This window comes from Rhipicephalus sanguineus, chromosome 1 (genome assembly GCF_013339695.2).
Source record: "Rhipicephalus sanguineus isolate Rsan-2018 chromosome 1, BIME_Rsan_1.4, whole genome shotgun sequence".
NCBI classification, from domain to species: Eukaryota; Metazoa; Arthropoda; class Arachnida; order Ixodida; family Ixodidae; genus Rhipicephalus; species Rhipicephalus sanguineus.
Genome location: NC_051176.1, coordinates 101,055,102 through 101,071,138, shown reverse-complemented (window position 1 = coordinate 101,071,138; position 16,037 = coordinate 101,055,102).

Sequence of the window (16,037 nt, the reverse complement as noted above, 5' to 3'; positions counted from 1 at the left end):
ATGCACTGCAATGGAATCTAGGGTCTGTAGTATTACGATGTCACACACACACCAGCAGAGGCGTACCAACTTGTTCGCGAGTGGGGGGGCTGGCGTCGCTCTCACTGTCCGCCGCATATATATATATATATATATATATATATATTATAAGGCGGTTTGTTCACAAAACCAAAGGCCTGGGTTCAGCGATGTCAAACACTGTCGCGCGCTCTCGGCTTGTTGTCTTGGTCTTCTTCCGCTCCTACTCGACTCGATGCTGCCTCGCCGTCTCTCTTCCCGACTACAATATACATATATATATATATATATACATAACTTCGTTTTAAATCAAAGAAGAATCTGCACAGATTGAGCAGGCTGGGCCGCCCTACACCGCGACAACACAGCAGTGTTTAACCACATTTTGAAAATATTACCGTGAAGTTTAAAAGTACACCCATATTTAACCTGATCATCTGAGCATTGCATCAGCAAACTTCCCAGTCTTAGTTGGCGTTGTAGATATGATGAGTACGAAGAACCTGCTATGACTCTAGTACCTTAAATTCTCACTTATTAATAAAACATGTGGCTCACAAACCAAGGTATTTCGCAGAAGTGTTCAGGATAGCCGAGTGCCAATTTCTTTACTGTTAGAGCTCTCTAATATAAGTCTTTCTTAAGAAGGAAACCACGTTGAGCTGGCTGTGTACAATTATAAGATTATAATGACAACGAATTTATATGCTAGGTGTCGTTCCTTGCCCTCCTACTTTTCCCAGCTTGGGTGGGGGGCGGGCGGGAAAGCGGTGAAGTGGCCCTTTACTCCTCCCCTCCGGATCCTCCAAGTAAGTAGCCTACGTAAACTGTGTAAGCTAAAATTTTCCTTGAAAACAAGTGCGATTATAATATTAAACTACCCCGCATTGTTTCCCTCCGTATAGGTCGTTAGCTCTTAATGATTGGTCGAAATTTTCTGGGTCATGCTCACAGCACCTGCTCGTAAAAGGATGCAACAAATGACGCGTAAGTGATCCGCCGTCTAATTACCATTTACGCATGACTGCGTAAAAAAATAACGAACTATTTTGAACACGCCGTATTGATCCTCATAGTTCTTCGCTATTCGTCAAAAATTTTCAATGTACCATAAAGTTGCCTCCTTGTTACGCGACGTCACAAGTCTTCGAAAACGCGTGGCGTTAAAATGAAGTGTACACAATAAGCAGCACATCCCAGTGCTGAACAATAGCTCACTTTTTTCGGAATATCCAAACACTTTCTGAACGTAATTTAAGAAGGCTGCCCGCCAGTCACATAGGCAGCGGCTGCTTATAGCAGCGGGCGAGATAGATTCATATGTCTAACTGTTCATAAAAGATACTTTCAGTTGTAGTATATCGATGTTGAGCTGTTTTTGCACGTGTACAACTCTCTGTGAATCATCGTTGCTGACAGAGAGGTAGAGAGAGAAATAAACATTATTAGGAACAGACACAATCCTTTGCAGGTGGGCAGCCTTCTTAGTCCAGAAAACCCTGGACGCTCATCATCTCCCTGGTGAGGCAGATCGAGAAATGGGGCAAATTTGAAAGCTGGGCTTCTCAATATGCTCTGAAAAAGGAGAGCGTTTGATCGAGCTATAAAACGTTCACTGGTTCCCGCCCGTATTTGCGTCGCCGAATACTCAAATTTCAGGCCAGGCAGAACGAAATAAAATCATGACAGATTGCTGTAATGTTGTGGAGCCCCTGCTGAGCGATAGCCTCCTCTGCAATGCTCGAGCGCAAGGCGTGCAAGCGTGGTATAGGCAGAAGCACACGTTGTTGGGCTAGTCGGTTCATGTTCTTTCAGAAGCCACGGAAGTGGCTATTTCGCGCAAAGAAAACACAAGGGGAGGGTTGAGGGGAGCGCAAACTTTCGACTGTTTATTAACATAAACAGTCGAAACATAATAAACAGTCGAAAGAACAGTCGAAAAGTCGAATAAACAGTCGAAAGTTTGCGCTCCCCTCAACCCTCCCCTTGTGTTTTCTTTGCGCGAAATAGCCACTTCCGTGGCTTCTGAAAGTGGTATAGGCAGCCCGCACCGCAGCTAGCTTACAGTACGTGGTCATGACACACGGAGGACAGTCGTCACAGCAGAACCGTAGGACAAATTTTATTACATAATTACGTTATTGTAAAACTTCGCCCGTTAAGTAAAACTTTGCCTGACTTGTTAGTTTTTAACCACGGTCGAAAGTGGGGGGGGCTCCGCCGCCCTTGCCCCCCCGGTAGATACGCCTATGCACACCAGTACTTTCATAGCTGCTATTGCAGACATCTGCGCACACGAACACAGAAGAATAAGGACACGACGACACGAGCGCTGACTATCAACTGAAATTTTTTTCATTCACCACACACATATAAATATACACATTGAAGGGTCACATGATGAAGGACCTTTCAATGTGTATATTTATATGTGTGTGGTGAATAAAAAAAATTTCAGTTGATAGTCAGCGCTCGTGTCGTCGTTTCCTTATTCTTCTGTGTTCGTGTGTGTGCCCTGTGTTAAGATGAAGATTTACCAACTTGCCCAAATATCCACCTTACTCAGGTAAAATATAGTTTCATTGTTAAATCACATGATGTGGAATTCGTCAGTGTTTCAGCTCATGCATGCCTAGCCTATGCACACCAGTTCTTTCATAGCTGCTGTTGCAGACATCTGCGCACACGAGCACAGAAGAATAAGGACACGACGACACGAGCGCTGACTATCAACTGAAATTTTTTTCATTCACCACACACATATAAATATACACATTGAAGGGTCACATGATGAAGGACCTTTCAATGTGTATATTTATATGTGTGTGGTGAATAAAAAAAATTTCAGTTGATAGTCAGCGCTCGTGTCGTCGTTTCCTTATTCTTCTGTGTTCGTGTGTGTGCCCTGTGTTAAGATGAAGATTTACCAACTTGCCCAAATATCCACCTTACTCAGGTAAAATATAGTTTCATTGTTAAATCACATGATGTGGAATTCGTCAGTGTTTCAGCTCATGCATGCCTAGCCGTGACGCTGCGATTCAGTCACGGCACAAAGAAATGTTGCTTTAAGTATTTAGCAAAGTCCACGGTTTAATGGTGCTGGAGCAGCTGGAAATTATTTACATTTTCCATTTCTGTAACTATGAGGCGCTTGAACTGTGGGGCAAGGTGTGGGAACGGGCTAGTTGGTGTTCCATAATGTTTAAACTTCAGCGCAAAAAGTGGACAGCAGTCAGAGAAATGACAAGGACAAGCACTAATTTCTATCATTTATTATAGCAACACACAAATATACACCTGTCACATGTGATCACAACCATATCAGTCAAAGCACGAGGGCGATAAACTAAAAACCAAAAAGCAGCAAAACTACGCAGGAACACCACATTCAGGTGAATTCAAGTAAGCTAGTTCCTTTTCTGTTGGTACGGTAAATGGCTTGCTGAAGCAGCTTCCTTTAGCTATCGCCAGCAGGCAGATTGCTCGTTTGAAGGCAGCTGGTTATCCTCGCCACCTGCTGGTATCCTTATCAGAGAAGCAGCTGCGTAAGGATTCGAAGATCAGTGACACGTGCACCGATTCTCAGACAACAAATCGTAAGAAGGTGGTTGTGATTCCATACCTACATGGTATATCACACAATCTCAATAAGATTGGTCAAAGAGCAGGTGTTTCAGTTGTGTTTTCGGCACCCAGCAAGTTCTCGTAGTTATGTGCCAGAACCAGTCCGGTAGGAAGGCCCTTGAACAGTTGTAAAATTAAGCACCTAAATGGATTTGTCGAATATGCGAGGGGTGTCGTATACAACTTACCATTGTCCTGTGGTCAAAGTTACGCCGGACAGACAGGCAGATGCCTGAATGTGCTTGGGCACAATCAAAAAGTGAAAAAATGTTGTGATGGTTTCCTGGTGGCTCATTGCACGGAATGCAAATAAAATGCATGGCTTTATTTAACAAAACAACAGTGTTGGCCACTCACCCTAACGATAGCACCAGGATCATTATTGAGGCGGCGGCGATAGCTAATAGAAGCTGTGTCAGCAAGCTATCCGTCGCACTAACAAAAAAGGAACTAGCTTACTAAATTCACCTGCACGTAGTGTTACTGCATAGTTGTGCTGCTTTTTGGTTTTTGTTTGTTTTATCGCTCTCATGCTTTGACTGATATGGTTGTGATCACATGTAACAGGTATGTATTTGTGTGTTGCTTTTATAAATGATTGGAAGTTAGGGCTTGTACTCATCATTTCTTTGTCTGCTGTGCACTTTTTGCACTGAAGTGTTAACATTATGAACTGTGGGAATTGTCTTGTTTTTCTTTAAAAAGCGAGCAATTTCGCCATGAAAAATTTAGTGAATTCACAATCCAATCGAGGCATTAATGTAATGTCCCCAGCAAATATGTCCTTTGCACCAAATATGCAGTGCAGAAAATGTTAATAATCACAAAGATGACGTCCCATGGATGTCCTGCTGTCGTCCAAACCATGATGTTCACATGAAATTTAGTGTAGATATCCTTAGGATGTTCGAGACAAAAAACAAAATGGACGTTAAGAACAACCGAAATGCAATGGCCCTAGGTTATCCTGGGGATAACCGGCTCTGGATGTAGACGTCTGGCTGTAATTTCGATGTCCACCGGATTTTCGTGGCCCACACATATGTGTGGGCAATGTCTCTGATTGTGGTAAGTTGACAGGTGCAAGTAAATTCAAGTAGCTGTAATTAGATGAGTCTGTTATGGCCATGGCATGGTTATGGCAGTATTGAAATCACTTGTTCATATAACGTCAGTATTTGGGCTGCAAAAATAACCTTGGATTTCTACCTCTGATCAAAAATTGTTGCATTTTATTTGTGAGTGTTCTGTAAATGACTCCTGTTTAGTCTTGTGGGCTAATTTAGTCTCAGTTTCATGAGATTAATACAGTCAATAAATAGGGACTCGCACCATTTTGAGAAAATTGAATTTTCCCTAATATTTATTAAAAGCTTTTACATAACGGCTAGCTCACCAGCCGAATCTAATAAACAACTAGCAACATGCTAAATAAACAAATATAATGTCAATACAACACACCAAGAACATAACACACACAACGTACTGCGAATGTGGTGTCACCGACGTTCCTAGGAGCCCATGAGACCAAGCTGCGGAATCGTCCCCACGGGCCTGCCGCGAGAGACGACGTCCACGGCCGCGCCAAACCCAGAAAGAGAAAAAGTGCTCTTCCTCATCGCCCGCCATAACCGTGTCCCCGCCAGGCGGTGCTGCTGGTGCCACTGCGCGAGCACAGCACCACATCTCGCTTGGCGGCGTTTAAGCTAAGCACGACTAATCCACCAGATGTGCGTGTGCCATGAGGCAAAAACGACATTACAGGGGGTGACAGCACCCCAACAACGGAAGGCGTGGGACCGATCTGGTAACTTATGTGGTGTTACAGGATGTTGGCTTAACTATGTTCAAGACAGCACAATAAAGTAAAATGCATGCTTGAAAGGCCAATACATGTTGGAAAATTAATCATAATTCTTGTTTACGCTTTGTACACCAAGATGCATAAGCAAGAGAAGGTATGAGCTTTCTATTTTTTAGTGTCACTGACTGAGAAAAAAATTCTTTATTCTTCAAGCTTAGGTGGTCGTTGAAGTAGGCTGGGATGGGCTCATGGCCTCTGCCAGTATCTCACTGTCAGGCCAGCTGTCTGAATTTGTTAAAATTTATTGTCTTTTTTTTTTTTTGCAACAAGAGATGAACTATACTATTGTGTTTTCAGCTGTTTGGTTTTTCACAGTTGACACCCTCTGAGCAGTATTTGTACTAGTGAGCTATTAAAAAAATCGTTTTTCATACTTATATTTGCCATCGACTCTGGCAAGTTTTCTTCAATGGAGTTTGGCATTCTTATTATATCAGTGTATCAAGAGACCATTTACTGTTCAGCTGTCCCAATTCCTTCATCCTCAAAGTTTGAGTTCATCTCAAAGTTTGAGATGAATGGCACGAAGTGGGCAGCCCCCCTCCTTTCTCAGAACTCACAGCCACTGTTAGCTCTTGTGACAGTATTATTATCACCAACATTCCTCATCAATTGACCAGTTTACAGTTTTCAGGCATGATGCACTGGATGCTGCTAGCTTCATAATGTGCATGGAAGGGACAGCAAGAGTACAGGATTAATTCGTGGTGTAAATCACAGCTGAGTGCGTATGCTGCCATGCTCGTAAAAGATGTTCATCGCGGTATACGCATTTTCTTTAGACTTCCATAATTTTTAGAAAGAATAAGGATATCCGTGTGTCTTTTTCTATATTACAATACGTTGTTTGTTCATAGGGAGCTCTGCTCTTAAGTTCGCCAAGATGCTTGGTCAAATTTTCTCCTGTCATTGCTTTCGTATTTGTATTTTTCAAATATAATGCTTGCTGCCAGCAGAGCAACTCACAGCAGATTACCAGAAGGAATATGTACAAAATACAGTCAACATCTATTTAGGTTTGAAAAAATATTGTGTGTGAGCCTCAGCTAAAAGCTGCTCGCAGCTTTGCAAAAAGCTCAATCATCACCAGAGCGGGTGGGTCCTTTAAGTGGCTGTTTCAGCTGGACATAACAGTGGTTGCATAACTGCTGCTTCCAGCATGTGGACCAGTCTGCAGTCCTTTCTATGATGAATTAGACAGGCAATAAGGTACTTCTGAACTATGGAAAAAAATTGTGTGTGTGAGCTTTTGTTTTAAACTGCTGATAGCTTTGTGAAGCACTCTAGCCTTCTCTCGTATGAGATTACCCGCAAAACTGTGACACGACGAATCATGTAAAGTCAAAATTGCGCACCAAATGCGCACATGCACAAGCCTCTCAAACTGAGATGGCTGCTTACATAACTGAATGGCGGGCAAACAGTGCTACGTGGCCCTGTGGGCTGGGTGCCTAGCCATCCTCCTCGCCAGCGACGGGCAAGGAGGACATCGAGGCACCCTACCATGGGTGTAGCACAGAGTTTGGCTGGGTGATGTAAACAGCAACATCATGTTGAGCGGCGTGGGCACGCGCTTTGTTTTGTGTGCTCTGTCGTTGTGCATTCGTTGTACCACAGTTTGGCACTCATTCTTGTGTTTTTCTGGTGTCCCGTCTTATGTTGCAATGTTTCCCGAAATGGCGCATTCATTGCTGCTTTGCAGATGGCTTATTGTAGAACTAACAATAGCAAGTGCCACAAGATCTGTGCTGGCAAGAACTTTGTTAAAGACTTCATTTGCCAGCATAACCTACCAACTGCTGATTCTTCAAGGAAAAGTTTATTACTAATTATGATGTGTGGCAACAGCATGTGCTGTATACTGTTTGCACAACTACTGTTGCTGAGAGAGTTAACTTCCTCCTCTCCCTTGTTCACAGAAGTGAACCTGCAGGAAGCAAGGCAAGGTAAACCATCAGACACCAACCTTCTGGACACTGAGGATCAAGGGTGACCACATCAGCTCTTTTCCGGCCACCTCATTCCAAGTCTCTTCATGCAGTGTGCCAGAGGGGAAGGAAAACAAATAAAATTTCTGGTCTGAACAAAAATGTAGTCAATGTTATTTATTACGTTGTTTCATGTGAAATGTGGTTTTCAGTTCTAGGTGAGCCTGCAATCCGAAACAATAGCAACGTTGGGCAGCACTGATATCTGCACGCCTCTTCGGCAAGGAGAGTGCAAGCGAGGTTGAGTGGGCCACGACTGGTGTTAATGAAAGTTGGCCGTTCGCTGCACTAACAGTACTTCTTCATAGATATCATGGTATAGTGTACTAGAACCCCTTACTGTACACTGTACCCAGAGCAACAGCTTACACACGGAACGACAACTGGAACGATATACTATTTACTGCAAGTAGATCATGGTGTACCAGTCACACAGGTCAGCATGTAATGGGCATACTCAGCACCAAAGTTCATTTTCACTGTGTGCCCTTCATGATGTGCTGCTTATTTCAACGAGTATAGATGAGGACGTGCTGCTTCCAAAATCATGCACAGTACTTTCAGGGATTCAAGAATCCGATTTGATTTCTCACACTGCGATCTCCGCAGTCCTGCTCTCCAAGAATGATCTGATGTAGCGGAGTGGTCCGCCACTGGACCACTCTTTTTTTCGTTCTGGAGAAGAATCAGAACTTTACTTTTTTGTGTGAAACGAAACTAAAGTAGAACCAAAACGAAATACTTTTTGCTTCAAAACCCTGTCACCAGGTGTAACTGTGGCAAGCAAGAGCAAAAGCCTATGGTTATAGACAATGCCACTGCGTAAGACTAGTGATCAATGTGCACCAAAGGATACCCATTGTTTATGTCAGTCTCTACAACCTATAAATATACAAATAAAGCACTGCATAGACTTCAGTATATTTCTCTTTTTTATGAGTCCTTTCCTTTTTGTTCCCGGGTCCCTTGTGGAGAAAAATGTGACCATCAAGGTGTCAATTTAGATGGTGCCACAAGGGGCACAAGGGTGCATGGTGCTGAAATGGCTCCTCAAGATTGTGCACGAAATGCCACACGCATGCAGCAAGCCAGACAAGACGGCACATATCATGGCAAACAAACGAATGCTAAATATGCTAAATTAAGAAGGGACTTTCTGTACCTCATGGAAATTCTGTGCCTTTCTATGCCTTTCATCGACATTCTGCGTCACCTCTGTGTTGTGTGGTACACAGCTTTGCTGGGCATTCACCTTCACAGGGTGAAATGACTCGCAAATGTTTTTGTACTGATTTGTGAATTCCCAAGGAGGCTCGTGCACCTGCTCCTTGCAACTATTTACAGTATGAATGTCGGAGTCTTGTCATTCTGCATTCGAACAGAGAGAACACTGACAGCTGACGACATATTCAATACTGGACTATTTTTTGCAGGCACTTGCTTGTAGAACTCAAACAAGCAGAATGGCGTCTATGAACGATAAGCGCACATTTTTTGTAGGCAGTAGTCAAGAAAAACTAAAAGAAAGGCACATTTGATAACGTTAGAGAAAAGAAATTAAATTGTTTTCTGCAAAGTTTCATTTTCCTGTGATTCGGAAGGCAGTTCCCCCAATTTGGAAGGTGATTTACCCAATTAAAGACAATTGAGGCTCGAAGAAAAAGTTTTTGCAATGAGGAGAGATTCAAATGGGAAGAACATGAAGTTGTGGAGGAGGCGGCACGAGTTCAAGTTAGGCATTTACTAGCACGGGTCGACGAGCATAAATGAGGCCAATGCAAAGTGGAAGTCCTGATCAGGTGTTCCACATCTTCATAGCAAATATAGATCATGGACTGATGCAAGCCGTGCCGGAAAATGGCAGCGACGATTGGACCACTGTTTGAAACAGTGACGCATTGTGCCCAGAAACCAGGTGAAGGCATATCAAGGGTTGCCGGGATCCATGTCCGTGAATGCCAAAAGGTAGGCGCAGCTGTGTATGCTCACTTTGAGCCCTTCTAAGTTTGATGTTTGTACCTCTGTAAGCATCCTTCACAATTGGCCTGTCCCGTTTATGGCACTCTTAAAGGGGCCCTGCAACACTTTTTCAGCATAGTCAGAAAATGCTGCCGATTGGTAGTCGAGGCTCCTGAGAACACGTGAGCCAATCATTATAGCGAGCATGTGGTGCTATAATTTACAATTAATTGTCAAATTCAGCTAAAAAAAGCGCTCAAGGTCACGACGCGCGCGTGATGTTTCTTTTTTCCCCCGTGACATACCTCCCTGCTTAGCTTCCAGCGCGTTTGTCGCGACGAGAGGAGAGAGAAAACGCTTGAAGCATGCGACAAATCTCTCTAACTCCGCTTGTACTTGACAGATTCTAAAAATTTTTGCAGCGTTCGATTTGTGAGGCAATAAGCTCTTTTAATGATGCCATTCGACAATTACTTGGAAAAGTGTTGCAGGGCGCCTTTAAAGCCTAAAAATGACCTCAAAGAACTAAAATAAATACAAACACCATTTGTTGTTTTCGTTTGGCAAACTTCATGAGATGCCAAATGTACTTGAATACAGTATTTCGTTTCCCGATTAAGCACAGATTCCTGCTTGATGCACCTGTCCAAAGAAGGTACAATGCGCTTGTGCAAACAGGCACGGCCAGTATATGGTATGTCATGAATTCATGACACTAGACAATAAACTGCTAAATGGATTGCAGCACACATTTATCATTATTTCTCTTTTTTGTGTTGATCACGGTCTAAGATTGGTCAGTAAAAATTTCTTGGCCTTGAATAATTGTTCCAGAGGCAATACTTTTCGTTAGCCTTGCATTTCAAAAAGCAACACACACTTAGTGGTCTAATATGTTTTTATTTATTTTCCTGGCCGAGGTCCCATAGGAGCAAGTATTTTCAAGTGGTCAATGTGATCGCGTAATCGCCTGAAATTTAATAATATGGCTGCTGAAGTGGGCTTTCACTGTTACTTCTCAACCATAACGCTTTATATTCTCGTGTAGTGGCAAATGTGTTACAAAGCCGCAGCTGCACAGAGAAATCACCACTGCAGGAAAGAGCAAATGACACACTGATAAAAATTGTGGTGTGGAATAACATCGACAGTGATGTGATCGACCGAAGCCGCTTCGGTGAAGCTTCTGGAGCAGCTAAAACCTTGCTTTACAGCAGAACCTTTTGGAGCAGATACCAAGCACATGTTTTCAAAGCGAGATATTTGTCTCTAAGCTGGAGCAGTTGTACCACATTTAAAAAAAGCAATTTACGCACAAAATGCATGCATGGTTGCTTAGAGTACCCCCTAAGAGCTGAAATTAAGTTACTGCACTTAGTTTCTTTAGTTTCATTAGTCTCATGACCTCAGGCCACAGCATTTTCCCAGAATCCACTTCATATTTGTAAATGAATATGACTTTCCCTGATGCTTTATTAACAAGCAAAAGCTGTGTAAATTTTCCACGCAGTCTGTTTACTGTCCAGAAGAACTATTCTGATGACAATCATGCTTTCAGAACAACCTAGATCTTTGCTGCATGGTGAAATGCCTGCTGTTATTCTTTATGGAGAGAATCACTAGGATCCTGGTTCTTGGGCAGTTAATAACCCTTTGCGACACAACATCCTTGTTTGGAGAATTACTTTTGCCATTTCTGTGCACTATTAGCAAGGATGAGACCGCAAACATTGGGCTAATGGTAAATTAGGCATTCTTGTTGTCTAAAGTTCCTTTTTATCACTTCTTGTTGAAATATTTTGCTACACACTATCACTTCGGTGAAGGCAGTACCGTATTTATTTAACAAGATGTTGGACGTGGGGCATTTCAGCAGGAATTTTAAAATATTTGTTCACCTTTTTAGGAATGCTCACTGCCAGCAGATAACTATCGCATGTAATTTGAGTGGGTCGTTGAATTCGGTTTATGAAGAAATATAGCATGACTCACTATACAATAATTAGATAGTTATTTACGTTGTAATTACAGTTAATTGCTGTAAAATACACTATAATTTATTCTAACCGTTCCACTTGCTTTAGATTTGGTCTGCAGAACCTTGGCATCAGATTATGTAAATTTCACACATTAATAGGCAGTTGATCTTAATGTGCACTGCAAACAGATAAAACACAAGGCTGAATAATTGGTGCTTTATGCCCCAAGCCTAATTTGTGCTCCATGAAATTTGCAGTAATGGGAGGCTTCGTATTTAACTTCAACAAGTTCTCAAACATGAACTGTTGCTGCGGTCGAAAAACAGAACCGGGATGCTGGGACAACATGCTTTCCGAGCAAAATCTCACGGAACACTGCAGTACGTCGAATTGTTGATAAAGTCTGGTGATTGTATGGTCAAACTTCACTTAAAATTAAGCAGCCTGCATGAACTTTTAAGGAAGTACGGTGCAGTATTACAACAAATTGTACTACCATATTTCGTAAAACAAACTAACTATAATGAAATACTCTATTTAAATACATACACATACTGCAATTAATGGAATCAATCAAATAGAAGACTTTCGTCCAAAAACTTGTGTTTGCACCAAGCATTACTTTTCTCTAGCTTGGTCCAAAACAGTTGAAGCCATTTTAATAAACTCCAATGAACTCTCGCAGTACGGTCTAGTAGCAGTAGAAAACATTATTTACGCAGTATGGGCCAGTCTGAATTTTCAGCACAGTTGCAAATAGCAACTACTTCAACTTGGCGCATGCTCAACGCAAGTTACGAGATTTTTCTCAAAAATGTAGCAGGATGTAGCAGGTTTTACCTCTTAGTGCAGTTCGGCACAATTGGCACTGCTATCACATCACTGCATCAATGAATAAAAGTGCGTTGCTGCAGTTCTCAGGGTGTCAAGCAATGCTGCTGTTTATGTCAAGTGACGCTGGCTGCGCACCTGAAACACACACAAGCAGGTGGTGCATCTGCTCAACGACTAGGGTGTGTCAAGGAGAGGACATCTCGGATAACTCCTCCCTCTGATCACCATAGAGCCTAGATCAATGTACAGCCTTGGGCCCATCAGAAAAAAAGGGTCCACGGGTCGGGTCAGGTAAAGCGAATTTCAGTCTTCTGCCAGGATGCTCCAGGGATTAAGGTCGGAAACCGGTTTCAGTCGGTGGGGCATGTGTGACGCACTTTTTAAGATGGTGGCCACTTTTATTGCAGTTAACTTGCTTTCATTTGCACTGCTAAAATGTTGAATTACCTCACCATTTTTTCGTGCTTTCTTTCCTATTTGATATATTATTTTACAAAGGTTATTTTATAATTTCATTAAAGTGTAATTCATTTAGTATTTATCTATATATCCCTTTCAGGCGCAACGTCCACATATGTGGACGCAACTTGTTTTTGCCAGTTTTTCGGACTAGTCGGAAAGAAACGGCAAGGTACGTTGCGCATAGCATCTATTGAACCTTCTGCATAGTCAACGTGTCTGGACTTAACCTCAATGTGCTAAGTATGACCATAACTGATCACTTTGGTGAAGGCACTAACGTCATCGACGAGTCGCTCAACATGCCACGTTCCAGAAACAACGTCATAAGTATTACTTTTCTCCGCACGAAATGAACACAACCAAAAACAAATTGTACATGCATTTTGGGCCAACAATTTCCTTATTCTTATATAAAAAAGGAACATCACTGACTGCAGAGTAATTAAATATTCAATTATCCTCTAATTAAGATTAATTGGCAAAACTCACACAAAACAACGTATTACTGTATTTTCTTTCTTGGAATGTAATATTGAGTGCCTCAGAATTACCTTGTGCGAATTTGAGACATTTGCAGACAGTGCATCATAATTCGTGCCTGAAGGGGATATTGCAGAAGCAATGACAGGCTTACAAAGTGGGGAATGCCTGTGCAAGATGACGCAGCCTTAAAAAGATATTGCCAAAGATTATGATACTCCCTAATGTGAAATGTGAACTCAGCTTTATGGATGTTTTGCATTTGGCGATCTATTGTGGCAAAGAATTTGGAAGAGACACATATGCACACACAGTTATGGAGTCCTTTTTACGTTTTGTTTTATTTTTTAAATATTTATTTGATTCTTTGATCGCTTGAATTTCAATGTGCATTTCTTATTTCTATTTTTTGTTTTCTGCTTTCTAAGGGCGAAATTCAGCTACAGACAACGCTTTCTGTAAATTGTTTATTATTAATTCGTTATTTTTAAACTTTTTGTTTTCTATTTTCTGCTTTGGCAGAGAATGTTCCAGAGTAATCCAGCCAACCTTGGCATAAGAAGAAGAGCGTTGTGTGGCTTGAGGCACGCTAGCCAGATGATCTTTTGCTGTGCTCATTCACTGAGTTGCTTTGTTTTCTTTTCTCTCTCTCTCTATCCTAGGCGAATGTTCCAGAGTGATCCAGCTGACCTCAGCAAGAGAAGAGCGTTGCGTGGCTCAAGGCAACCAAGTCAGATCTTTCGCCATGCTCGTTCACTCGGTTACAGCGAGGGCCAAGGGATGACTCTCAATGCAGGAACGGGCATTTAAGAGCTGCGCTCCAAGTAGAGTTTATCACTTGGAAATAGTACAGAAATGTTTTTCCCAAGGCTATAGCGTCCAGTTGTCATGCGACGTGGAATGGTCATCTACCTTATCATTGCAATGCGCAGAAATATAGAGACATTAAATAAGGCATGCACCACTATATGTTCCCTAATATCTCTGACTTGAACAAGAAATATTTGCTTTCAGTGACAGAGGATGCAGAACAGTGGCAACTTCCAGCCACTAAAGATGCGTGGTCCCCCTTGGCACCATAAATACCTTATCAGTAGGCATCAACGAGTGACTCCAGTAACACCGCATACCCAAAAGGTCTCTCCACATGCATCGTGCAGATGTGTGCATGTGACACTGTAAATCTGGGTGGAATTAAATCATTAAATCTCCAAGCCCAGTTGATTCGCCTACACCAGCCAAGCAGTTTATGAGGTGCTGCACCTTGCCATTCATTCCAGTGGTGCAGCAATGGCATCCTCCGAACCATGTTTTTCGTTTCAAAAGGTGCAGAGGAGGTGCAGTGGTGGTTCATAATTTTGCTACACAATATCTGCTGACTCTGCGAACTTGTAACAGATGTGCATATGCATGGTAGCAGTGTAGCAGGCGATGCAGCATTTAGGTGCAGCCATCATTTTAACCTCACGCGCATCTAGATTTTTTTTTTTACACTGCTCAAAGCTACGTGGACTGCGTACATCAAGCAAACAAAAACAAGGACCATTCATTTTCAGCATTGCGCTTCACTTGCAACGCTGAACCCTTTTCAGATTGGTGCAGGAGAATTGAACGGACTCTTCATGAAACCCATGCAGTTGCCACCGATCACGTATTGTGTGTCTGATGTGACGTAATGAAGCGTCAGCAGATAGAACTCCTATTAACATACAAGCTTCATATGCACACATGTTTGTGTGAGTGTGTAGAATCTCTGCACAAAAATATGTAAGGGCAGAAAATAAGCGGCAAATGATGCTGCAAAAATATTTGTAGTCTTAGTGGTGATGCGATTTTTGCTGTCACATTTTCGACACTCGGTGCATGAATGTTTTACTAAAAAAAATTCATGAGCCATTCCACTTTGTGAAGGTGGATCACCAGTGAAGCTGTGCAGCACACAGATTTATTTATTCATTTATAGATTTCTTTATAAGTTTTTAATTTAGCATATGCTCCTTTGAAAGGGTCCTGCAACACTTTCCCAAGTAATCAATGAATGACCTCACTATTAGAGTTTATTGTCCCTAGACTCAGCTGCCGCAGAAATTTTTAGAATACATACCATGTATGAGCAGTTACAAATATGTGCCACATGCTCTATGCGCTTCCTCTCTTCTTTCTATAGTATAATATAGTATAGTATAGTATAGTATAGTATATAGTATAGCACAGTATAGTATAGTACAGTATAGTATAACTCTAGCACTGTAGCGCACGGTGCTGGCCATCACCATGGCCACAGTAATGTTCAAATCAGCCAATGGCCGTGTCCATGTGCCTTTAGATATGTGACGCAGTTGATTTTCGTTAGTAGCGCCTTCTGTCGGGCTAGTTGGTACATAGCTGAAGTTCAATTGATCGGCGCAAATACTAAGACAAAGACAAGGAACACAAGATGTGTATATAAGCACATTTTGGTTATATGGCACCATTTATTAAGAGAAGAATGAGCCATTTCTACCTGACTTCGAAATTTAATTGTAAATTTTATGCTGTGAGCTGCACTATGATATTTGGCTCATATGTTCACAGGAACCTCAACTACCAATTGGCAACATTTTCTGACCATGTTCAAAAAGTGTTGCAAGGCCTCTTTAGGCACTTCCAGTGATGGAAGAGACTTTTCACTTTTCGGAGCAGATTTTGAAGTAGAAAAAGTACCACTCTGGAGCAGCCATAACTGTTTTCAGAGCAGAAAAAATGCTAATCTTGAGCAGCTATTGGTTTTGTATATATGGCAAAATATTCCATACAACTTTTGGAGTTAAAAGCATTGCCGAAGTA